General features: G+C 33.9%; 1 non-coding gene across 1 annotated transcript; it reads right to left on the reverse strand.

Moving 5' to 3' along the window:
• Positions 1–7,750: 7,750 nt before the first annotated feature.
• On the reverse strand, positions 7,751–7,812 carry LOC112208799 (U7 small nuclear RNA). The gene has a single exon (XR_002943357.1). It is a non-coding gene; the product is annotated as a U7 small nuclear RNA (small nuclear RNA).
• Positions 7,813–27,509: the final 19,697 nt, after the last annotated feature.

Consider the following 27,509-nt stretch of genomic DNA (forward strand, 5'->3'; position numbering starts at 1 on the left):
AACATTTAACCCCTAGTCGGATTAAATCTTCAAACTTTAGTGTTATTTACCTCAGATCTTATTAACTAATACACTGTATCTGGATTTAAATAACAACAGCAACATAAATCAGAAGGCATTTCAAAAATAGAAGAAAATAGAGTCTGAACAAAAAAGGAAAGGAAAAGAACCAGACACATATGTCTATCCTTATGCCAGTACCACACTGTCTAGATTACTTTTGCTTCACAGTAAGTTTAAAATAGGAAGTCTGAGCCCTTTTACTTAAAAATGTCTTAAGAAAACAAAAATAGAAACACAACATACCCAAACTTTTGTGATGAAACAAAAATAGTACTCTTAGAAAAGTTGGTAGCAATAAATGCCAAAAAAGAGGAAAGAACTCATATAAACAACCTAACTTTACACTCAAATAACTAGAAAAAGAACAAATTAAGCTCCAGCTTACTAGAAGGGAAAAATTTTAAAAAGATTAGAGCAAAAGCAAATAAAATGGAGACTAGAAAAGTAATAGAAAGATCAATGAAACTAAAAGTGAATTTTCATGAAAGATAAAATAATTGACAAACCTTTAGCTACAGTAACAAAGAAAAAGAGAAAAAAGACCCAAGTAAAAAGTTCTGTTATTAATTTTTCTTTTAGTTTCTTTATTGACTCACTGGTTGTTCAGGGAAGCATGTAGTTTATTTTCCACATATTGTGAATTTTCCAATATTTCTCCTGCTATTGATTTCTAGTTTTATACCATTGTGGTTGGAAAAGATACTTGATATGATTTAAATATTTTTTTATTTGGACTTGTTTGTAGTCTATGTTCCATGTGCATTAGAGAATAATGTGTATTCTGTGCTTTGGGGTAGAATGTTCAATATATGTCTATTAGGTTAATTTGGTCTAAAGTGTAGTTTAAATCGGATGTTTCCATATCGAGTTTCTGACTAGATGAGGCCATTGTTGAAGTGATGTATAGAAGTCTGCAGCTATGATTGCGCTGAAGTCTATCTCTACCTTTAAATCTTCAAATATTTGCTTTATATGTCTAGGTGCTCCAATGTAGAGTGTGTATATATTTTTATTGTTATATCCCCTTAATCAATTGACCTCGTTATCACTGTATAATGATCTTTCTAGTCTCATTTTACAGTTTTTAATTTAAAGCCTATTTTGTCTAATATAACTACCCCTACTCTCTTTTGGTTTCCATTTGGATGCAATCTTTTTCCATCTCTTTGCTTTCAATTTACGTGTGTCCTTAAAAATGAAATGAGTCTCCTGTAGGACACATGTAATTGGATTTTTTTAAAGTCCATTCAGCCACTGGAGTATGTCTCTTGATTGCAGAATTAAACCCATTTACATTCAAAGTGATTATTGATAGGTAGGGAGTTACTACCTATCAATAATCTAGTTGTTAAGTCTAGATTTTTCACAGATGTTCTTTAACAAGTCCATGAAGTTTTCTCTTTTTTTATTAGCTGATACATATTTTTATACATTTCCATTAAAAGATGTTGGCTTATGGCAAATGTTTTTCTACTTCTAGTGAGATGATCACAAGCTTTTATTTTCTCTTTTTAGTCTCTTAAAATGGAGGAATACATTGTTTAAATTTTAATGCAACTCAGTACTGTATTCCTGAGATAAAACTTACTTGTGGATGACATACTTATTCTTTTATACATTGCTGAATTAAAATTTCAAACACAGTTTATTAAGAATATTTGCATCTATGTTTATTTGGAATATTGGTCTATAATTTCTTGAATTGCAATGGTTTGTTTCAGTTTGGCATTAATGTTTCCTAAAATAATTTAGGTGCTATTCGAGGCTCATTCATATTACTTATAAACTTTATTTAATTATTTAATTTGTAACAGATTTCAGTAATTTCATTTATAAATTGAATGAAGCATAATTTTGTAATTATTTTATTTAATTTTTGGTTAATTCTAATTTAAATAATTTTAAAAATATGTATAAATTTGTATTTTTTAATTCAGTATATGTTCTTTTATTATAGGAGTTAAATCATGCTTATAATGTGTTCTCATTAAACATGAATGGGTATATAATATATACTAATTTGGGAAATTTTATACAAATATTTATTAGCTCAGGCTAGCTAATATGTTATTTAGATGTTTTGAATACTTTATCTGTGAATAAGAGATATGTGAACATATTTGGCTTATTGAGGGTTTGACAATTGCTGTACTTTTCAGTTAAATTTCATACTATTACATCTGAAAAAACATTTTAAATTGTGCATCAATTTGGAAATCTCATATTTTTAATTATGGAAGTTATGCATTTCTAAATGACATAATGTGTTTTTATCCCTAATTTTTTTTAACCAGAATATTATTTTTTTAAAATGTAAATATAGGCCAGGTGCAATGACTCATGCCTGTAATCCCAGCACTTTTGGAGGCCGAGGCGGGCGGATCATAAGATCAGGAGTTCAAGACCAGTGTGACCAATATGGTGAAACCCTGTGTCTACTAAAAATACAAAAATTAGCCATGAGTGATGGCAGGCGCCTGTAGTCCCAGCTATTCGGGAGGCTGAGGCAGGAGAATCGCTTGAACCCCGGAGGCGGAGGTTGCAGTGAGCCGGGATCGTGCCACTGCACTCCAGCCTGGGCAACAAAGTGAGACTCTGTCTCAAAAAAAAAAAAAAAAAAGTAAATATAGCTATATCAGCATACTTTTTGATATAATGTGGCCAGTCCATTTTCTTACATTTTCCTGTTTTTATTTATTTACTTTAAAAATAATGTGTGGGTACATAGTGGGTGTATGTATTTATGGGATACATGAGATGTTTTGATACAGGCATGCAATTTGAAATAAGCACATCATGGAGAATGGGGTATGTATCCCTTCAAGTATTTATACTTTGAGTTACAAATAATCCAATTACATTCTTTAAGTTATTTGAAAATATACAATTAAGTTATTATTCAATCTAATCACCCTATTGTGCTATCAAACAGTAGGTCTTATTGATTATTTCTACTTTTTTGTAACCATTAATTATTCTCACCTCCCCCTCCAACACCCAGCACCATTTCCAGCCTCTGGTAACCATCCTTCTACTCTCTATATTCATGGTTTCAACTGATTTGATTTTCAAACCCCCAAATAAGTGAGAACACAAAATGTTCATCTTTCTGTGCCTGGTTTATTTTACTTAACATAATGATCTCTAGTACTATCCATGCTGTTGCAAAACACTGGATGTCCTTCTTATTTATGGCTGAATTGTGTATATGTACCACATTTTCTTTATCCATTCATCTGCTGATGGACACTTAGGTTGCATCCAATTCTTAACTATTGTAAGTGCTGCAACAAACGTGAGTGTGCAGATACTTATTTGATATACTGATTTGCTTTATTTTGAGTATATACCCAACGATGGGATAGCTGAATTATATGGTCTCGATTTTTAGGTTTTTGAGGAATCTCCATACTGTTCTCCATAGTGGTTGTGCTAACTTATATTCCCACCAATAGTGTACAAGAGTCCCCTATTCTCCATATCCTTAGCAGCATATGTTATTACCTGTCTTTTGGATGTAAGCCATTCCAACTGGGGAGAGATAATATCTCATTGTAGATATTTGCATTTCTCTGACTATCTATGAGGTTGAGCCCCTTTTCACATGCATGTTTACCATTTGTATGTCTTCTTTTGAGAAATGTGTATTCAAATCTTTTTTTTTTTTTTTTTTTTTTGAGACGGAGTCTCGCTCTGTCGCCCAGGCTGGAGTGCAGTGGCGCAATCTCGGCTCACTGCAAACTCCGCCTCCTGGGTTCACACCATTCTCCTGCCTCAGCCTCCCAAGTAGCTGGGACTACAGGCGTCCACCATCACGCCCGGCTAATTTTTTGTATTTTTAGTAGAGACGGGGTTTCACCATGTTCTCGATCTCCTGACCTCGTGATCCGCCCGCCTCGGCCTCCCAAAGTGCTGGGATTACAGGCGTGAGCCACCACGCCCGGCTCAAATCTTTTGCCGATTTTTATCAGATTATTATATATTTTTTTCCTATAGAGTTTTTTGAGCTCCTTATATATTCTGGTTATTAATTCCTTGTCAGATGGGTAGTTTGCATATATTTTCTCCCATTCTGTGCATTGTCTCTTCATTTTGTTGATTATTTCCTGAGCTTTATGAGAAGAGAGTGAAAGTATTCTAGAATGAATACAAGGAGACGAGTATGAAAAATTAAATTACCATGAGTACGAAGAAAGGACAGCATTCCACACATACCAATTGTGGAAGAGAAATGTGGGCCTGAAGAACAACCTGTAAGTTTGATACCATTAAATGGCAACAAAATCTCCTTATTTCATAATTACTTGTATGGTATATATCTATAGTCTTGGGTTTGGTAAATATTATCCTAATTGATGACATACACATTAAAGTGAAATATTTATAAGAAAAAAATCAAATTTTTATTTGAACATTATATTTTAACATGAAAGCCAAATAAAAAGTATTAAAAGCAAAAGATATAACATAATATATAATGTCCTCTAAGTAACTTTCAAATATTAAAAAAAGGTACTTTGAAACTTTTAAAAAAGGTTTTATGCTAAACTTTTTAAAGAGGTATTATTTTATCATTTATGTTTTCAAAATTTTTTCAAAATATTTCTCAAAGTTTTATATTTGTACTTTGGTTTTTTTTTGATGTTTAATATCACGTTTATTTATTTTTTATTATTATTATACTTTAAGTTTTAGGGTACATGTGCACAATGTGCAGGTTAGTTACATATGTATACATGTGCCATGCTGGTGCGCTGCACCCACTAACTCGTCATCTAGCATTAGGTATATCTCCCAGTGCTATCCCTCCCCCCTCCCCCCACCCCACCACCGTCCCCAGAGTGTGATATTCCCCTTCCTGTCTCCATGTGATCTCATTGTTCAATTCCCACCTATGAGTGAGAATATGCGGTGTTTGGTTTTTGTTCTTGCGATAGTTTACTGAGAATGATGATTTCCAATTTCATCCATGTCCCTACAAAGGACATGAACTCATCATTTTTTATGGCTGCATAGTATTCCATGGTGTATATGTGCCACATTTTCTTAATCCAGTCTATCATTGTTGGACATTTGGGTTGGTTCCAAGTCTTTGCTATTGTGAATAGTCCCACAATAAACATACGTGTGCATGTGTCTTTACAGCAGCATGATTTATAGTCCTTTGGGTATATACCCAGTAATGGGATGGCTGGGTTAAATGGTATTTCTAGTTCTAGATCCCTGAGGAATGGCCACACTGACTTCCACAATGGTTGAACTAGTTTACAGTCCCACCAACAGTGCAAAAGTGTTCCTATTTCTCCATATCCTCTCCAGCACCTGTTGTTTCCTGACTTCAAACTATACTACAAGGCTACAGTAAACAAAACAGCATGGTACTGGTACCAAAACAGAGATATAGATCAATGGAACAGCACAGAGCCCTCAGAAATAATGCCGCATATCTACAACTATCTGATCTTTGACAAACCTGAGAAAAACAAGCAATGGGGAAAGGATTCCCTATTTAATAAATGGTGCTCGGAAAACTGGCTAGCCATATGTAGAAAGCTGAAACTGGATCCCTTCCTTACACCTTATACAAAAATCAATTCAAGATGGGTTAAAGACTTAAATGTTAGACCTAAAACCATAAAAACCCTAGAAGAAAACCTAGGCATTACCATTCAGGACATAGGCGTGGGCAAGGACTTCATGTCTAAAACACCAAAAGCAATGGCAACAAAAGACAAAATTGACAAATGGGATCTAATTAAACTAAAGAGCTTCTGCACAGCAGAAGAAACCGCCAACAGAGTGAACAGACAACCTACAAAATGGGAGAAAATTTTCGCAACCTACTCATCTGACAAAGGGCTAATATCTAGAATCCACAATGAACTCAAACAAATTTACAAGAAAAAAACAAACAACCCCATCAAAAAGTGGGCGAAGGACATGAACAGACAATTCTCAAAAGAAGACATTTATGCAGACAAAAAACACATGAAAAAATGCTCATCATCACTGGCCATCAGAGAAATGCAAATCAAAACCACAATGAGATACCATCTCACACCAGTTAGAATGGCAATCATTATATTTGTACATTGTAAGTTTATGAAGACACAGTCAAGATTCCAGAGCAAATGATTATTAACAGATCACTAATCGTAAAATGACGAGCTATATTTTACAGAGATTGGAAGCAAATAATCTTCCTAGTTGATATTGACCACAATTCCTTCAGTTTTTGTTCCAATTATGAATCAGCTTTTCAAACAACCCCCAAGAGAAAGAAAGAAACGAGAGAGAGAGAGAGGAAGGAAGGAAGGAAGGAAGGAAGGAAGGAAGGAAGGAAGGAAGGAAGGAAGGAAGGAAGACACCAATTTCTCCAAGACATTAAACTGTTGATTTCTGGTGCTTAAATTGCCACAAAATTTGCAACAGAAAGCTACTAATGCAATATATCTCTGGTCAATATGTATCACAGGCAGATGTTTTCACTCCTACCTCTCAACCAAAAAAAATAAAAAAGAAAAGAAAGAAAGAATAAAAAACACTGATGCCAGAACCTGTTTTACCATGTGTGATGAGGTAACTAGAAATTTGTTCCGCTTTCATTTTCAAAGTGTTATTTTCTATTTTTCTCTATGTGACCCAGTTGGATCTGGTCGCTTTCTGGTTGACTTTCAAAATGCAGTGATTTATCTCACTATAACATTTGTCTTAGCCAATTACATTCTTTTTGGTAGGAAGTCATGGACTTGAGCGTCAATAATTGCTTTGAAGAAGTCACAGATGAGAGAGAAATGAGAGGGAATAAAACACCCTCATTGTGAAGAAACTATGTGGACCTCAGCCATAAATTTGCAGAAGAATTGTCCACAAGGTAATGATAAGCATCATATTAATTATTTTGTTGAAATAAAAACCATTCTGAAAAGCTTCTTATGTATAGAATTTCCTCATAAATATTTGCTTAATTAAATTGACCAAAAGGTAAACACAGTGTCTGGAAGACATTTAAAAAATATTCATGCAACACATTAAAATAAATAGAAATTTTAGGAAACTTGGGACTAGTTATGCTATTTGTCATAATGAACTTACTTTAAAATTTATCAAAAGTTTTTTTTCTCATTAAATCTGGAAATTAAGCAGGCACACAATGATGTAAGGAATAATGAACATTATCAAAATATGGATTCAACTCTTCTTTTCACAGCAAAACATTCAATTTAAAGATAAATCTCACAGAGACTTATACTGAAAAAAAAATGTGCTTTGCAACAGAAAAAAATAAAAAAAAGAAGGCTAGTCCAAATACAGGCTAGTCTGACGCTGATGCTATTGTGGAGCATTTTATATTAGGATTCAATGTGGCTAGTCATGCCAACCTTAATACATGCAAAGCTGTTATAAATCAGGAAGCCATCTTAACTCTAGAAAGAAAAAAGTACACCTCAGCTATAGTTAAAATGTTCTTAGGATTCTGTTTGCATGTTTACCTCTCTAAATTTGAAAATGCTAGATAGTCTTTATTGGACCCATATATGAGCTGAACCACTCATCTGTGCATATAGCTCACAGCCTATATTTCTATATTCCAGAAATGGTTCCTAGTAGACATTTCTTCGGGGGTCTATAACGTTTGACCCTCAAAGAACATTTGGTTGTGTCTATCTTTTATTTTTTCTCCATCGGGGATTTTCTGGTGAAAACTGGAAAACCTACTAGACAAATTGTAAAAGAGCTATAACACTTGGGCTGTGTCTCTTTGATCAGTCTGCTTCTAGGGCACTTATTTCAAGACTTTGAAATAGAGGAATCTGGTGTATAGAAATGCTTGTGTCTTTTGCACATTGATTTTGTATCCTGAGACTTCGCTGAAGTTCCTTATCAGCTTACAAGATTTTGGGCTGAGACAATGGGGTTTTCTAAATATACAATCATGTCATCTGCAAACACAGACAATTTGACTCCCTCTCTTCCTACTTAAATACACTTCATTTCTTTTTCTTGCCTGATTTCCCTGGCCAGAACTTCCAATACTGTGTTGAATAGGAGTGGTGAGAGAGGACATCCTTGTCTTGGGCTGGTTTTCAAAGGGAATGCTTCCAGCTTTTGCCCATTAAGTATAATATTGGCTATAAGTTTGTCATAAATAGCTCTTATTATTTTGAGATATGTTCATTCAATACCTAGTTTATTGAGAATTTTTAATATGAAGCAATGCTGAATTTTATCAAAGGTCTTTTTTGCATCTATTGAGATAATCGTGATTTTTTTCTTTTTTTTTTTGGACCACAACCATAACTTTTTGTTTATTGCTTACATATTTCTTTTTTTATTATACTTTAAGTTTTAGGGTACATGTGCACATTGTGCAGGTTAGTTACATATGTATACATGTGCCATGCTGGCGCGCTGCACCAACTCGTCATCTAGCATTAGGTATATCTCCCAATGCTATCTCTCCCCCCTCCCCCCACCCCACAACAGTCCCCAGAGTGTGATATTCCCCTTCCTGTCTCCATGTGATCTCATTGTTCAATTCCCACCTATGAGTGAGAATATGCGGTGTTTGGTTTTTTGTTCTTGCGATAGTTTACTGAGAATGATGATTTCCAATTTCATCCATGTCCCTACAAAGGACATGAACTCATCATTTTTTATGGCTGCATAGTATTCCATGGTGTATATGTGCCACATTTTCTTAATCCAGTCTATCATTGTTGGACATTTGGGTTGGTTCCAAGACTTTGCTATTGTGAATAGTCTCACAATAAACATACGTGTGCATGTGTCTTTACAGCAGCATGATTTATAGTCCTTTGGGTATATACCCAGTAATGGGATGACTGGGTCAAATGGTATTTCTAGTTCTAGATCCCTGAGGAATGGCCACACTGACTTCCACAATGGTTGAACTAGTTTACCGTCCCACCAACAGTGTAAAAGTGTTCCTATTTCTCCACATCCTCTCCAGCACCTGTTGTTTCCTGAATTTTTAATGATTGCCATTCTAACTGGTGTGAGATGGTATCTCATTGTGGTTTTGATTTGCATTTCTCTGATGGCCAGTGATGATGAGCATTTTTTCATGTGTTTTTTGTCTGCATAAATGTCTTCTTTTGAGAAGTGTCTGTTCATGTCCTTCGCTCACTTTTTGATGGGGTTGTTTGTTTTCTTCTTGTAAATTTGTTGGAGTTCATTGTAGATTCTGGATATTAGCCCTTTGTCAGATGAGTAGGTTGCGAAAATTTTCTCCCATTCTGTAGGTTGCCTGTTCACTCTAATGGTAGTTTCTTTTGCTGTGCAGAAGCTCTTTAGTTTAATTAGATCCCATTTGTCAATTTTGTCTTTTGTTGCCATTGCTTTTGGTGTTTTAGACATGAAGTCCTTGCCCATGTCTATGTCCTGAATGGTAATGCCTAGGTTTTCTGCTAGGGTTGTTATGGTTTTAGGTCTAACATTTAAGTCTTTAATCCATCTTGAATTGATTTTTGTATAAGGTGTAAGGAAGGGATCCAGTTTCAGCTTTCTACATATGACTATCCAGTTTTCCCAGCACCAATGCCTTTCTTCACAGAATTGGAAAAAACTACTTTAAAGTTCATATGGAACCAAAAAAGAGCCCTCATCGCCAAGTCAATCCTAAGCCAAAAGAACAAAGCTGGAGGCATCACACTACCTGACTTCAAACTATGCTACAAGGCTATAGTAACCAAAACAGCATGGTACTGGTACCAAAACAGAGATATAGATCAATGGAACAGAACAGAGCCCTCAGAAATAACACCACATATCTACAACTATCTGATCTTTGACAAACCTGAGAAAAACAAGCAATGGGGAAAGGATTCCCTACTTAATCATGTGACTTTTTTCATTGCTTTTGTTTATGTGATGGATTGCGTTTATTGATTTGTATATGTTGAATATGCATCCTAAGGATGAAGCCAACTTGATCATGTGGATAAGATTTTTTGATGTGCTGCTGGATTCAGATGGCCAGTATTTTATTGAGGATTTTTCCATCTATGTTCTTCAGGGATATTGGCCTGAATTTTTTTTTTTTATATCTGCCAGGTTTTGCTATCAGGATGATACTGGCCTCATAAAATGAGTTAGGGAGGAGTGCCTCTTTTTCTTTGTTTGGAAGAGTTCCAGAAGGAATGGTGCCAGCTCCTCTTTGTACCTCTACTAGAATTTGGCTGTAAGTCCATCTGGTCCTGGGCTTTTTTTGGTTGGTAAGCTGTTACTTACTGCCTGAATTTCAGAACTTGTTATCGTTCTCTTCAGGGATTTGACTTCTTCCTGGTTTAGTCTTGGGAGGGATTATGTGTCCATGAATTTATCCATTTCTTCTAGATTTCCTAGTTTATTTGCATAGAGGTGTTTGGAGTATTCTCTGATGTTAGTTTGTATTTCTGTGGAATCAGTGGTGAAATCATGTCCTTTTTAGTGACATGGATGAAGCTGGAAGCCATGATTCCCAGCAAACAAACACAGAAACAGAAAATCAAACACTGCATGTTCTCACTCATAAGTAAGAGTTGAACAGTGAGAATACATGGACACAGAGAGGTAAACATCACTCACAAGGTCCTGTGGGAGGGTGGGAGGCAAGAGGAGGGAGAGCATTAGGACAAATACCTAATGCATGTGGGGCTGAAAACCTAGATGATGGGTTGATAGGTGTCGCAAACCACAATGGGACATGTATACCTATGTAACAAACCTGTACGTTCTGCACACGTATCTCAGAACTTAAAGTAAATTTAAAATAAATAAACGAATAGAGGGATCTGACCTCTAATCTTTTCCTCCTTGGCTTGCTGAGATTGCAGGAATGCTATGGCTTGTCATTCAGAGGATTTTTGCTTGATTGTTTAGACCCTGAACTTGTGCAGCTTAAGAGTTGTATATGTGCGTGAGGTGGGATAGTCTGGTTGTTAGGATGAGTTTTCCATGTCTTTCCTCTCATCAAGATCTTGCCCTTCATGCTACACTTTTGTATTTCAGCCGCAAAAGAATACTTGTATGTCCACTGGTTTCACTGTACCTAGCAGAGTCCCTGTGTCTAGGAAAAGTTCAGATTCTAAGCCTTAAATGACTTAAGTCCAGATCCACAAATACACTTGAGGAAAAAATGTTACTTCAGAATGTCATTTCTGCTGTCTTCCATAATCCCCTCACCAGAAAGATGGCCCCTCCTGTCTTGGAGACGTCAATATTTCTCTGATGTTTTTACATAGATGTTCTTAATGCAGCTTTTCTAGTTTTTTTTTTTTCTTCTGGGACACACAATCTACTTCATTCTGTTTTACAGTCGATATCCCAACATATTTTTTTCTAAAAAAATATAGATTAATACACAGAAAATTTGATAACAGATGCAAACATCTCAGTGGTTTTATAATGTTTTCTACCAGAAAGTGGCACATAACCAATGTCTGTTGTTGCCTTTGACTGCAGAGTGAGAGTGGTAATCTGTTCCTGTTTGCCTGGGGCGTGTGAGGTTCTCAGGATGCTGGACTTTCAGTGGTACAGCAAAAAATGTTCTTGGAATATTAAGATGAGTTGATCCACCTAAAATGAAAATCTACTAATGCATTCATTTTTAACGTGAGAAACACACGAGAACTCCAAATATAATAGCTCTTATTGTTTCTACTTTACACCAATGTCATGTGCCGGAGCAACAAAATGATATTCCAAAATTCTTATAACTGTTATTAAAACCTTATGTTCAAACTCATAAAAGATTCAATCTCACTACTTGCTTCTTTTCTTGGAGAACATTACAAATACTATTTTGAAATAAATCTTTATGTGCTTTCTAAATTTTGTTTTGCTGTCTGATTCTATTAATTTCATAATCATGTATGATCTTCTGCAGCATATGGAAAGACCCTGAATTTTCATCCCAGATCCTCTGATAATTAGTTACATGACTTGATCAATTCTTAAAAACTCTGTTTTTTATCAGTAATGCATGAGTTATATTTGTTTCTTACATATTAAATGAGTTAATATCTGTAAAATACTTAAAACAATGGCAGTTGTATTAATGCTATATAAATATTAAATAAATGAAAACAAATGCATCTACTATTTTAAATTTTGACAATGTATTTTCCTTCATAAGCTGCAGGCATAGTTATTTCTCCTATTTGAATTCAAATTGTTTGTTTTTTATAAGAAATTTCATGTAGCCATACTCTGTAACAAGTTTCGGTTGTTACAATGTGTCATGTGTTTGTATTAAACTAGTTTTGCCCAGGTTATTCAAAGAATCACACAGGGATCATTCAAAATTCTACTTGAATGTGTATGTATTTATAGGCTCCTTGAGGGCACCATCATTCATGATCATGAGTTTTACTAGTACATTTATGCTGACATCCTCTAAGTCTACTTTTCAGTATCTGCTGACCCAGTGCTGACTGTCCCTTTGCACCACTGTCTTTATGACATTTCAGTGTGGAATAGATGTCACCTGCAGTAACTCTCCTAATATGAGCATCCAGATTTGCTGCTTGCAGGCATTTTCTAGTACACTAGTCTGATCTTTTCCACGATGCAGGTTTGTTACAGCAATATGAAATTCTGGCTTGCTCTCTTTCTACTTATCTATAGAAATATTGCTAAAGTTAGTATATTTTTCATTTATTGATGTAACATTTACAGTCAAGTTTTAAGATGAATAGTTCAGCGTTCATTGCAGATTAAAATTTACATGCTTGCAGAATAATCTTATAATTAAAAAATTCTTAAAAATTATATTTTCAATATTATGAAAGCAAATTTTTAAAAAAGCAATCATACTTTAATTATACTAAGGAAGATACTCAACATGTAATCACCAACTATTACTGTTTGTTTACTAAGTAATTATTTAAAAAATCAAATACATAAATAGTAAATAAAATTAATGACAGTTGTTCATATATTTTCTATGTAATATAATTGTTAAACTCACACGAATTAGTTTTCTCTAAAAAATTTCAAATGTGCTATTCTACCAAGAAAATTCATTCAACTCATATATTTTCTGACTTAATATAGTAAAAGCTGACATAGGCCATTTATACATGCCATTTTATTCTGAGATTCAATGCATGTTTATAAGTTATTCTTCTATCAATATGCTTCATTAATTTCAACAACCAATAAATGGAAATTTGAAAATTATTTTGAATATAACTATTATCAAGGGTCTGAAATATATGAAAGAAAAAACATTGCTGTCAATTATTAATCTGTTCATAAAACATGAACAACAAAAAAATAAACTTTGTTGTCTTGGTCTTTTAAAATCACAGTACTGTAAAGGTATCTTCAAAAAAATCGTCTTTTGCTATGATTTTCATGTGCTGGTATTAAATTGACAAAAATAAATATCTTAGGGAAATTAATATTTTATTCGAAAAATAAATATCACCAGCCTCTCATAAATATTTGCAATTATTAAAATCTAGACTTAGATGTCAAACTGAAAATTTGAACACAAAAGCTGGAAGTCTGTATTTATAAGTTACCAATATTTTTACAAATTTAATAATATATTTAATTGAAAGAATACTTACCTACTTAGAAATTGGTGACTGCATGGATGCATAAATGTAAATACAATATTCAAAATACATTGTTGGTAAATAGAATGAAATAACTTCAATGTCCTTAAGTCAGAAAAAAGTATTAATATATATGTTATGCCTTCCACTTTGTTTCATTCCTTCATTAGTGTTGCCTTACTATGTTTCTGCATAAACTGATGTCTTCGGTTAATAAGCTGTACTAAGATTCTTTAAATTTAACAGGAGAAATACGTCATGTCCGCAGGTCATATTTTTATCAGCAGATGGCTCCCCTGGTGTTTTCCCCTACTAAGGATTCTTACAGGTTGAAATGCCAAATCAAAACAATACCAAATGTAAATATGTATTCTCTACTTCATGCCAAGATTAATATACATTTTCACTTCCATCTAAGATACTTTTACAAGCTTCTTGAAATGCATTGAAAAGCTAACACAATTACAAGCACATTTCAAGTATTAATAAAAACATACTTTACAATTTTCTGTTTTTTTCACCAATGGAAGAAGACAGACTGCAGTTTTCATGCCTGTATCTACAGAGAACTTCAGAAAACATTTTTAAAGGACTAAGTCACAAAAATTAAAACCTGAACAGAAACGCACTATTGATTTATTAAAATTTATTATTTTAAAAGACATTCTATTTAAAATACAAACATGCAAACATAAATTTTCAATAGTATTCTATGAGTTATTAATGTAGTTCAATTTTAATAGCCTTTGATCTATGCCTTTCCAGGAACTAATGGAGTAATGGTAGATTGCTTGGTTCCCATATAGTGTTAGCAACAAGAGTCAAGAGGGAAAAAAAAAGGAAAGTCCTACCCCTCTGAAGATAAAAAGCTAATCAGCTATAAAAGAGATCATCAATAAAATATTTTATTTGATCTTGGTTGAGATGCAGTGCTTTTTAAGAACTAAGTGTATTTTCAAGTTGTCCATTCCTCAAAGATATGACAATTGCTTCAGACTTAGCCATGCATAATCTCATAAATTCCATTTCATTGTGACATGTAGTAAACACATTAGTTTATTTTTACCATCTATTTTTACAGTTTTAAAAATAAATGTACTTACACTCTCTTTAGTCACATAATAATCATTAATATTAGAAATTGAAAAAATAGATTTCATATAATATAGCACATTTCAGGGCATTTTTAATTCTTACACAGTAAAAAAAGTTACATACTTTGAACAGACTGTCTTAAAATATTTTCTTAAAATCATTAGATAAGTTTAGATCTTTGTTTAAATCATGTATTTTTCATTATCTTTCAAAATGAAAGTATGATTGCTATTCCAAATAAATTCAAATATGCATTTATAAGAGGAATTATAGATTTTTCACTGTAAATTTTATTTTATTTTCTGTTGTTAGTAATTAAATTTTTTCTTTTATAAAAAATAGCATTGTGAAGATACTTTACTAGATATGTTAAGATAAGATTTTTTTTTTTTTTTGGCTTCCAAGTGTTGTGTTTCACTAAATGATTATTTTCTTAAATGGTAGTTTTTTTTTGACAGTCAAAATTCTTGTCTGCTAAAAATAATTGTGGATTGAATAAAAATAGTGGACATGAAATGTAATTTATTTAAAAAACATTGATTTAATTAACAAAATTTAAAATATAAGTTACATTCTAAAAGGTGAAAGTCAATTAAGAATATTCATAATTGTGCTTATAAATATGCATAGAGAGCTAAGAGGCAGCTAATTTATAATGCTAAGACCTGAGTTATCAAAAACAGCACACATAGTGTCACTTACATTTATTTCATAAATCCAGAAGAGATGTTCAATTTCTTTTAAAAATTAACTTAATTATTTCATGCATATTTTATCTAAGCAAATGCAGAGCTCTGTTTTCTTGTTTTTAGATTTATGCTTAGACTGCACAGTATTATATATACTTATTCTGAAATTATAGTTACTACTTGTTTCCAATATTTTTTTCAACAATTCTCTGAACTAGAAACTTAAGGAAGAAATGCTATATTTATCTGTATCTCTGTATCTAGCTATATCTATAGCTATCTATATATCATCTATAACTCCTTATTTTATGTATTTTCACTTATTTATCTTTTATTGGTTTCTAATTTCTATTTTATTTTGGTTTGTTTTTTGAGATTGATGCACAATCATTAATTTTCAACATTATATTTACTATGTGAATCAAATACTGTGTATTTCCATTTTAGTACTTCTGCAGCTGTAATTTCCAGGATTTGATATGTTTCATAATTCTTTTCCTAAAATACGTACGATGTATTTGGTGATGTTTTTAGAGTTTTGAAATATTTTTATTACTGATTTTCTATTGAATTACACTGTTCTAGGAAAATATTCTGAAATGAAAAAGCATAGATTAGGAATGCTGCAGCTAGAGCACAGGGGGCAATAAAAGCTCTACTTCCGAAGGAAGGAAAGAAGCACTTGTGAGGGCCACACTCGTGAGACATAGGCCCACTGAAGGACTAAGAAGTAATCAGACGACTATGGAAACACTCCTCTCCTCCCACACCTAACCAATAAACCAAGTCTCCAGTATAATAATGGATTATAACTCAGACTTTTTGTTTGTTTGTTTGTTTTAGACGGAGTTTTGCTCTTGTAGCCCAGGCCGGAGTCCAATGGTGCGATCTTGGCTCACTGCAACCGCCGCCTCCCAGGTTCAAGCGATTCTTCCGTCTCAGCCTTCCGAGTAGCTGGGATTACAGGTGCACGTCACCACGCCCAGCACATTTTTGTATATTTTTAGTAGAGACAGGATTTCACCATTGTTGGCCAGGCTAGTCTAGAACTCCTTTAGAGCTCTTCTCCTTAAGGGAGAAGATTTATTATTCTCGAGGATAATAAATCGAGGAGGAAGATTTACTATCCTTGAAGGGGTCTGTTTGGGAAGCTGCCATGCCCTCAGCCCCTAAATAAAAATATAAAACCTAAATATAAAAGGTGCCATGCCCTCAGCCCCTAAATATAAATATAAGGATCCAAAGGTCAGTTCTAGAACTCGTGAGGTCTCCTTTTTTTGGATCCAATATAAGGATCCAATTATTTTCTTCTGCATGTAAATACCCAATTTTTTAATGCCATTTATTTAAGAGATTGCCCATTTCTCATTGTGTGTTCTTGAAATTTCTGTCAAAAATCAATTGACTGTAAATGGGCAGGTTTATGGGCTTTCTATCCTGTTCCATAAGTCAACGTGTCTGTTTTTATGCTAACGCCATGTTGTTTTGATGCCATTACTTTATACTTTGAAGTCAAGTAGAGTGATGCTGCCAATTTTATTCTTTTTGCTAAGGATTATTTTGGCTAGTTGGCATCTTTTGAGGTTCAATGTGAATTAAAAGTTTGTGTTCTCCATTTCTGTGAAAAATGATACTGGGATTTTTATAGAGATTACAATGAATCTGTAAATCACTTTGGGTAGTATGAACATTTTCACAGTATTAATTCTGGAAATTAATGAACACTAAATAGCTTTCCATTTATTTGGATTTTTAACTCAAGCAAGGAAACAACCTAATTATTTTCAACTCAAGCAAGGAAACAACCCAATTAAAAATGGGCAAAGGACAGATTTTTTTTTTTTTTTTTTTTTTTTTTTTGAGACGGAGTCTCGCTCTGCTCAGGCTGGAGTGCAATGGTGTGATCTCGGCTCACTGCAACATCCCCTCCGGGGATCAAGGGATTCTTCTGCCTCAGCCTCCTGAGTAGCTGGGATTACAGGCGCCCACCACCATGCCCAGCTAATTTTTGTACTTTTAGTAGAGACAGGGTTTCACCATGTTGGTCAGGCTGATCTCAAACTCCTGACCTCGTGATCTGCCTACCTTGGCCTCTCAACATGCTGGGATTAAAGGTGTGAGCCACCATGCCCGGCTCAGACATTTCTTAAAAGAAGACATACAGACATACAGACGGCCAATAGGTACAGGAAAAAATGCTTACCATCACTACTTATTAGGGAAATGCAAATTAAAACCAAAATGAAATATCACTTCCCACCCATTAGAATGGATTTTATCGAAAAGATGAAAGATGAGTGTTGGCAATGATGCAGAGAAGGGAATTCTTGCATGTTGTTGGTGAGAATATAAATTAGCACAGCCATTATGAAAAATGGTATGGAGATTCCTGAAAAAACTAAAAATAGAACTAATACATGATCCAGCCATCCCATTTCTGGGTATATATCCAAAGGAATTGAAATCAATATGTTGAAGGGATATCTGCACTCTCTTGTTCATTGCAGTATTATTTACAATAGTCAAGATATGGAATTAACTTAAATGTCTATCAATGGATGAAAGGATAAGCTGTCTCTTTCTCTCACTCTCTTTCTCTCTCTCTCTCTCACACACACACACACAAACATACACACAGAAACACAGTGAAATGCTACTCAGCCTTAAAAAAAGAAGAAAATCCTTTCATTTGTGACAACGTGGATGAGTCTGTAGGACATTATGCCAAGTGAAATAAGACTGGCGCAGAAAAATAAATGCTGTATAATCTCACTTATATATGAAATCTAAAAAGTAGAGAGCACAGTGATGTTTAACAGAGGCTGTAGGAGTGAGGAGGAAGGCAATGGGAAGTTCTTGATCAAAGGGGACATGACAAACAGGCTTTGAGATATATTTCACAGCAGAGTGACTACAGTAAAAAACAACGTATTGCATATTTCAAAATAACTGAGTAATTTCAAATCTTTCACCATAAAAGTGATAGGTGAGATGATGGCTATGTTAATTAACCTGATATAATAATTTCCCATAGTATACATATATCATAACTTCACATTGAACACCATAAATGTATAAAATTATGATTTGTCTATTAAAAATAATATTAATAAAACTTAATATATTTAATATATTAAAGACCATGATGAAAATAATAGACCACATGTAAGAACAGAAGGACAATGCAATTATACACATAGAAATGCTAGAAATAAAAATATACTGTAATAAACATAAAGAATACCTTTGAAGATCTAATCCGTAGACTGGACAGATATGAGGAAAAATCTGTAAACTTCATTATAGGTCAACAGAATTTTCCTAAACTGGAAATACAGAAAGAAAAAGATTTTTTAAAAAATTATCAAAAAAAGGCAAAATAAAATATTTAAGAATTGTGAGTTAATATTTATTAAAATTTCATTTCCTTTTATACTAGGATCCACCATTTCTATGGAAAATCTTGTTTTGTTTTCACTCTCTTTGTTACATAGAAGGCAATCTGTCACAATTCTTCACCTGATTTATATTTTACTTACCTTTCTTTGGTGTATAATACTATGGATTTTAACACATATCATCACTACCACAGTGAGTCAATGAAACAGTTCTTTCTGTTCAAAACAAACACACACTTTGCTATCACTTCACCTTTATTTTTTTTCTAACAATGTTTTCATCCTTTGTTTAATTTTTTTTGTTACTGTTGTTTCATTAAACTCCATGAATGTAATGGCTTTCAGCATGTATGAAAAAACCTCTTCCAGTATTTATTGTAACATTTTCACTAAATATTTTAACTCTCCTCTTATTCTGAGACTCTGAAAGTATGTATATTTGAACACTCCATAGGGCATAAATGTCTCTCATGCTTTATTCTGTATTGTTCCTGCCTAGTTTTCTTTGTGCTTTGATATGGTTTGGCTGTGTCCCCGCCTAAATCTCATCTTGAATTCCCCCATGTTGTGGGAGGGACCCTGAGAGAGGTAATTGAATCATGAGAGCAGGTCTTTCCCTTGCTGTTCTCATGACAGTGAATAAGCCTCATGAGACCTGATGGTTTTATAAGGGGGAATTTCCCTGCACAAGCTCTCTCTTTGCCTGCCACCATCTACAGCTGTGACTTGCTCCTCCTTGTTTTCTGCCATGATTATGAGCCCTCCCCAGCCATGTGGAATAGTAAGTCCATTAAACCTCTTTCTTTTGTAAATTGCCCATTCTCAGGTATGCGTTTATTAGGAGCATGAAAATGAACTAATATATGCTTCAATTTGAATTTTTAATAGCATATTTTATAGATTACTAATTCTCTTTTTGGTTTGTCAATTTTGCTGCTAATTATCAGTTATTGAATTGTATATTTAATTTTTTTAATTCTTGAATATATATTTTATGCCTCCCATTTTTTTTTTCTGGCACTTTATTCTGGCAAAAATATTTCTACTTTTTTATAATTTATTGATATTTTATTTATAGTTGCCTTACACCTTCTGTATTAAAACTCCAATATCTAGTTCACTTATGGGTCTATTATCTGGAATATTTTTCTTTCTGGTTTTCAAATAATTGTATATGTTGACTTGTGTGTCTGATAGAGTTTCAACTGCATATATTGATGACAAAATGTTGTGGGGAATTTGGATGATATTTTTCTACAGAGCTTTTTTTTTGCTGTGACATAATGTAAGGATAGATCATTCTTTTCCTATAAACGTAAATCCTCCCTTTATTATCAGACTTTAAGAATTTGCATTAAAATTCTGTTAAATGTGTCTAAGAGAGGCCCCCTTCTTGCTCAAATCCAGAAATATAGGTGTTCTTTCTCTCTTTTTCCCCCTTCCTCCCTCTCTTCCTCCCTCCCTTCCTCACCCCTCTCCCTCTGTGCTTCCCTTCTTTCCCTCCTTCCTTTCTTCCTTCCCTCTTTCTTTCTCCCTTCCTTCCTTCCTTCTTCCTTCCTTCTTTCCTTCTTTTTCTCTCTTTTTTCTTTCTTTCTCTCTCTGTTTTTTCTTTCTTTCTCTTTCATTCTTTCATTTTCTTTTCTTTCTTCCCTTCCTCCCTCCCTTCTTTCTTTCTTCCCTTCCTTCCTTCTTGCTTAATTCTTTCTTTTCTCTTTCTTTTGTTGAACTTTTATTCACACAGTTTTGTCCTCCTGGTCTAGTGAGACAAGTGTAAATTCTAGGTTCTATAAATTTGTCCATTCTTCTACTGTGCACTGGAATTCAAAAAGTATCCCGAGGAAACACAGGGATATTTCAGTGTGTTTCACGTCCATCTGACATCTTGGCTTCTCAAGTCGTGGCTGCTTTGGTTGTTCATCTATGCTTTTAGCCATTTGTGGATTTTTTTTTTGGTATTGGTTTCTTTCAAATATTTTTGTCTACACTTTATATTTGTTTTCAGTGGGAAGGTTTTTGTATTCCAAATACTTTAGAATAGACAGAGGCATAATTTTTCTGTCCTTCTGTGTTTAGATACTATTCTAATATGACGTAATTAACTCTTGACATTTACACATAATATTATTTCTGTAGAATTTTAGCCATAGAAGAACATAAATACATATCCTGGATGAGGTTCTTCCAGAAGTGTTTTAGCTCTTGGAGTATCTGGACTTTTTGTACCTATCACAAAGGAGATTATTAATACATATTTATTAAATGAAAGAATATGCTTTACACATTATTTTTTTGTATTGCTGAAATTACAGGTCATTCCTTCACATGTTCTGCTTCATACTACGTTCATCAATAATCAGTGACTTCTAGTTTTTCATTGTCTTCATTTTACTCTAAATCTCAGTTTTTATTTTTCCAAGAATCAGGTAAGCTATAAGTCAACATATAATTGATTTTCTAGAAAAAGGTATATAAAAATTATTCTTATTTTAAAATATATTTATTAATTATGGAGCAGCACAGAGATGGCAACAGTTGAGGTCAATGATAAAGTACTTCAAATATGCCAGACGAGACCATGGACCATAGTTATTGTAATAGTTTCAATACGACTTTCTATTTTATCTGGCTTCTTTCAATTTTATAATCTGTGTCCTGGACATTCAATTCAATATATTATAAGAGCTATCTATGACAAACCCACAGCCAATATCATACTGAATGGGCAAAAACTGGAAGCATTCCCTTTGAAAACTGGCACAAGACAGGGATGCCCTCTCTCACCACTCCTATTCAACATAGTGTTGGAAGTTCTGGCCAGGGCAATTAGGCAGGAGAAGGAAATAAAGGGTATTCAATTAGGAAAAGAGGAAGTCAAATTGTCCCTGTTTGCAGATGACATGATTCTGTATCTAGAAAACCCCATTGTCTCAGCCCAAAATCTCCTTAAGCTGATAAGCAACTTCAGCAAAGTCTCAGGATACAAAATCAATGTACAAAAATCACAAGCATTCTTATACACCAATAACAGACAAACGGAGAGCCAAATCATGAGTGAACTCCCATTTACAATTGCTTCAAAGAGAATAAAATACCTAGGAATCCAACTTACAAGGGATGTGAAGGACCTCTTCAAGGAGAACTACAAACCACTGCTCAAGGAAATAAAAGAGGATACAAACAAATGGAAGAACATTCCATGCTCATGGGTAGGAAGAATCAATATGGTGAAAATGGCCATACTGCCCAAGGTAATTTCTAGATTCAATGCCATCCCCATCAAGCTACCAATGACTTTCTTCACAGAATTGGAAAAAACTACTTGAAAGTTCATATGGAACCAAAAAAGAGCCCGCATCACTGAGTCAATCCTAAGCCAAAAGAACAAAGCTGGAGGCATCACACTACCTGACTTCAAACTATACTACAAGGCTACAGTAACCAAAACAGCATGGTACTGGTACCAAAACAGAGATATAGATCAATGGAACAGAACAGAGCCCTCAGAAAGAACGCCACATATCTACAAATATCTAATCTTTGACAAACCTGAGAAAAACAAGCAATGGGGAAAGGATTCCCTATTTAATAAGTGGTGCTGGGAAAACTGGCTAGCCATATGTAGAAAGCTGAAACTGGATCCCTTCCTTACACCTTATACAAAAATTAATTCAAGATGGTTTAAAGACTTAAATCTTAGACCTAAAACCATAAAAACCCTAGAAGAAAACCTAGGCAATACCATTCAGGACATAGGCATGGGCAAGGACTTCATCTCTAAAACACCAAAAGCAATGGCAATAAAAGCCAAAATTGACAAATGGGATCTAATTAAACTAAAGAGCTTCTGCACAGCAAAAGAAACTACCATCAGAGTGAACAGGAAACCTACAAAATGGGAGAAAATTTTCGCAACCTACTCATCTGACAAAGGGCTAATATCCAGAATCTACAATGAACTCAAACAAATTTACAAGAAAAAAACAAACAACCCCATCAAAAAGTGGGCGAAGGACATGAACAGACACTTCTCAAAAGAAGACATTTATGCAGCCAAAAAACACATGAAAAAATGCTCACCATCACTGGCCATCAGAGAAATGCAAATCAAAACCACAATGAGATACCATCTCACACCAGTTAGAATGGCAATCATTAAAAAGTCAAGAAACAACAGGTGCTGGAGAGGATGTGGAAAAATAGGAACACTTTTACACTGTTGGTGGGACTGTAAACTAGTTCAACCATTGTGGAAGTCAGTGTGGCGATTCCTCAGGGATCTAGAACTGGAAATACCATTTGACCCAGCCATCCCATTGCTGGGTATATACCCAAAGGACTATAAATCATGCTGCTATAAAGACACATGCACACATATGTTTATTGTGGCACTATTCACAATAGCAAAGACTTGGAACCAACCCAAATGTCCAACAATGATAGACTGGATTAAGAAAACGTGGCACATATACACCATGGAATACTATGCAGCCATAAAAAATGATGAGTTCATGTCCTTTGTAGGGACATGGATGAAATTGGAAATCATCATTCTCAGTAAACTATCACAAGAACAAAAAACCAAACACCGTATATTCTCACTCATAGGTGGGAATTGAACAATGAGAACACATGGACACAGGAAGGGGAACATCACACTCTGGGGACTGTTGTGGGGTGGGAGGAGGGGGGAGGGATAGCTTTAGGAGATATACCTAATGCTAAATGACGAGTTAATGGGTGCAGCACACCAGCATGGCACATGTATACATATGTAACTAACCTGCACATTGTGCACATGTACCCTAAAACTTAAAGTATAATAATAAAATTTTAAAAAGCAGTACATTAAAAAAATCATATCAAACTTGCCATCTTATTATTTCATTGCCTAGTTCTTACATAATAACAACTTTGTATGTAATCCCTGATTTTATGATTTATGCTATTAGCCATACTTACCACTTCTAGTTATTTGCCCAAATAGGGCTCACATGCCTTTGACAGCTGGACTAGGAAAATGACCCTCAAGCACAGTCTGGCTTTTTGTGGCTACTATAATTCAATAGTTTATTGGGATTTGATGAGAAGAGATGCTAACACTTAAGAGTCCTTAAATATTTTAAAAAATTTTGTCTTTGAGATATCTGCAACAGGACTGCCTTACATGATACTTGCCTACAGATATTACTCTTTTCAGAAAGAGTTTACTAAATATGTATTAACACATTAAAAATGTTATGGTAATTTTAGGCCTGATAAGTTAGAGAAAATTCATATTTAGCATTCCTTGGCCTCAGGTGATAAACTCTTCTCACTGTATATTTAAATTAAAACATTGAAGTTGAGAAAAATGCTGATATTGTGCTTGACATGTGAATAATGATGCTTTGCCCTAAAACCATAACTAGTTTGTTTACATGTATCTGTGCAATTACTAGTAATTGTCATACCAAGATAGCCAAAGTACAAAAATTAGAAATTGTGTTTAATCTTATTACTGTTCTCATTATGTTTATTTTTTGCATAAACATTATAATGAAAAAAGTTAAAGGAAAATAAAAATAATTATATTCACTTTTTATATCTTCTGATATAGCTATATTATTTTGAGTAAAAATATGTGTATCTATGAGTTAGATTACGATATACAATTCTAACTTAAAAGTATAAAATTCCCAGAGAGGGTTCAATTCAGAGAAACCAAATGTTTCTCCACATGCTTCTAAAAAAAGTAAAAAAGTGATGTAGGCAACTTGAAACATTTAATAGTAAGACCAATAATAATCAAAATTAAGTTTATGGGACCTAAAGTATTTCTCAAGATTTTTTTAATAAAAATATCAGACAAAATATTTTATTCATTTTGTACTATAAAGTTTAAATAGTTTGTCTAAGAATCTTTTAACTCAAGTAAGAAACCAATGATTTTATGTTGACATATGTTTACTCTTCAGATCATTAGCCTGAAAACGCTTTTTAGTGGGTCACACGAGCTAGTGCAAATCTACCATTAGCTCTTAAGCACTTCAGCATTTGTAAAACTGCAGAAGTGTAACGTATGTTTTTATTTTCCTACAATGAAAGGTGGAATATTTGCTAAAGAATCTTAATGCACCAACTGATGATGCAAGGATATTATAGGCTAATTCTAACTTCGGTGACTGCTATAAAATAATGTTTTCATATAATACAATAAATCTAGTGTTATTCTTACAGAAAACGATTGCTTGCCACCAACTTCAAACAGTATTCAAATATTAATAACAAATGCATTGGAGGGTGTATCATTTAAAGTAAAAATATTAAACTTCAAATTACTGTTCTTCAAATAAAACGTAGATTATAGAATCTATTTCTATAATACAAAGGCCAAAAGACTATTAATCCAGCCCTCATGTTAGGAAATGTTAGCATTTACAAATGCAAAAAGGATTTTGTTATCTTAATTCAGTCATCTCCGAGTGAGTTGGTGTATTTAAATGAGCATAACTCTGGGAAATATCTCATTTTTCACAGAATGAATATTAAAAGTACATAATGCCATACATATACCACTGATAAAACAGATTATTTATTTTTTTTTATTTTTTTTGAGATGGAGTCTTGCTCTGTCGCCCAGGCTGGAGTGCAGTGGCGTGATCTCGGCTCACTGTAAGCTCCGTCTCCCAGGTTCACGTCATTCTCCTGCCTCAGCCTCCCGAGTAGCTGGGACTACAGGTGCCCGCCACCACACCGGGCTAATTTTTTGTATTTTTAGTAGAGACGGGTTTCACCGTGTTAGCCAGGATGGTCTCGATCTCCTGACCTCGTGATCTGCCCGCCTCAGCCTCCCAGAGTGCTGGCATTACAGGTGTGAACCACCATGCCAGGCCTGATAAAATGGATTCTTAAGACATGAACTTATAATTTTATAACAGTCTTAATTATTTTGAATGCAAGGTATTGAACTGAAATGTTATCTAATATATATGTGGTATCAGTTTGGAAAGGATGCTAGAATCTCTCATAAGAAAGATAAAAGGATAAATCTTAGTGAAGAACATGGAGAGAGCTACTCTTCAATGAAAATGGATACCATGAAATTGAAAACCATCAGAGCTCTCTTCTTGTTTAATTCTCTGCTTTTTTCAACACAGTTGTATTAGTCCATTTTCATATTGCTATAAAGACATTCCTAAGACCGGATAATTTATGGAGAAAAGCTGTTTAATTAACTCACATTTCTGCACGCTATACAAGTGGCATGGCTGGGATGGCAGGGTAGGCCTCAGGAAACTTATAATCATGGAAGAAGGCAAAAGGAAAGAAGGCACATCTTCATATGGAAGAGCAGGAGAAAGAGAAAGAAGGGGGAAGTGCTACACACTTTTAAACAACCAAATCTCATGAGAACTCAGTCACTATCACAAGAGCAGCAAGGGAGAAATCCACCTCCTTGATCCATTTGCCTCCTACCATGGCCCTCCCCCAACACTGGGGATTACAATTTGACATGAGATTTGGTGGGAACCCAGAGCCAAACTATATCAATGGTTGTTTTATTTGTTTCCATTACAGGTGAAGTTTTTATAAATATGTGTGATAATGACAAACTAAATGGTCTGAACTTCACATATACCTATTCCTTAAAGGAAGTTTTTTAATATATTGATTTAAATAATCCAGGAATGCTTTTAGTTAGTGTCTAGATTTTATTAAAATAGATGAGATTTTTAAGAATATGGTAACACCTATTTGATATATATGCTGTCAGTGACAGGAGAAAAATTTTACCAAAAGGACAGTTTTCATGCCAGTATTCATGAGGAAGTTTGACCAGACAAAACAATGTAAGTGGCCTACAATATTCTGACACAACCCCAAACCTTAATCTCAAAATCACCAAATATTCCTAATTTACATTTTTCTTTTTTGTACTAACAGATAGCTTAAGATGGTAACTTCATTTTGTTACTAATAATTTATTGATTATATGGGAGAAGTAAAATGTTTATCTTCACTAAGAAATCAGAAAATATACTTTGGTCATGGAGAAATACAGATATAGATAAAATGTTTATATTTTGTGAACATAATTCTTTTCAAAAATTGTCATATTTTACTTTCCTTTCAAAACATCATAATTCTTCACAGAAAAAAAAATGTATATGGAATGAATAAACTACTTCACAGAATCTGTTGACAAATTTAGGTATACATTTGTGATATTAATTGAAAAAACATAGCAGTGCCTGCTGAAAGTGGTCACTATGTTTATTTTTTGTCAAAAATATTTGAGTTGCCTTAGAAAATTATAAAGTTCAAATACAAAAGATAAGAATTTTTTTCTTTTATTCCTAATATGGTTCAAGTTTATCCTTAAATAACAATAGAAAACTGAAAGCATTAATAGATGACAATAACCATATGTAATGGTGGAAAATCAGCAGGGAGAACGCTCATGCTCAATAATATATATGTCTGAATATCTATCTCTATATATTTTTAGAGACAGGGTCTCACTCTGTGACCCAGGCTAGTGTGCACTGACACAATCATACCTCACTATAAACTCGAAATCCAGGACCCAAAAGATCCTCTCACCTAAGCCTCCTAAAATCCTAAGATTACAAGCATGAGCCACCATGTCCAGCCTAATGTATATTTTTGGGTTATATCTGAATTAGACCTATTTGGTTGTCATTGCAAGAGGGTTT

The sequence above is a fragment of the Pan troglodytes genome, chromosome 2 (assembly GCF_028858775.2).
Source record: "Pan troglodytes isolate AG18354 chromosome 2, NHGRI_mPanTro3-v2.0_pri, whole genome shotgun sequence".
NCBI classification, from domain to species: Eukaryota; Metazoa; Chordata; class Mammalia; order Primates; family Hominidae; genus Pan; species Pan troglodytes.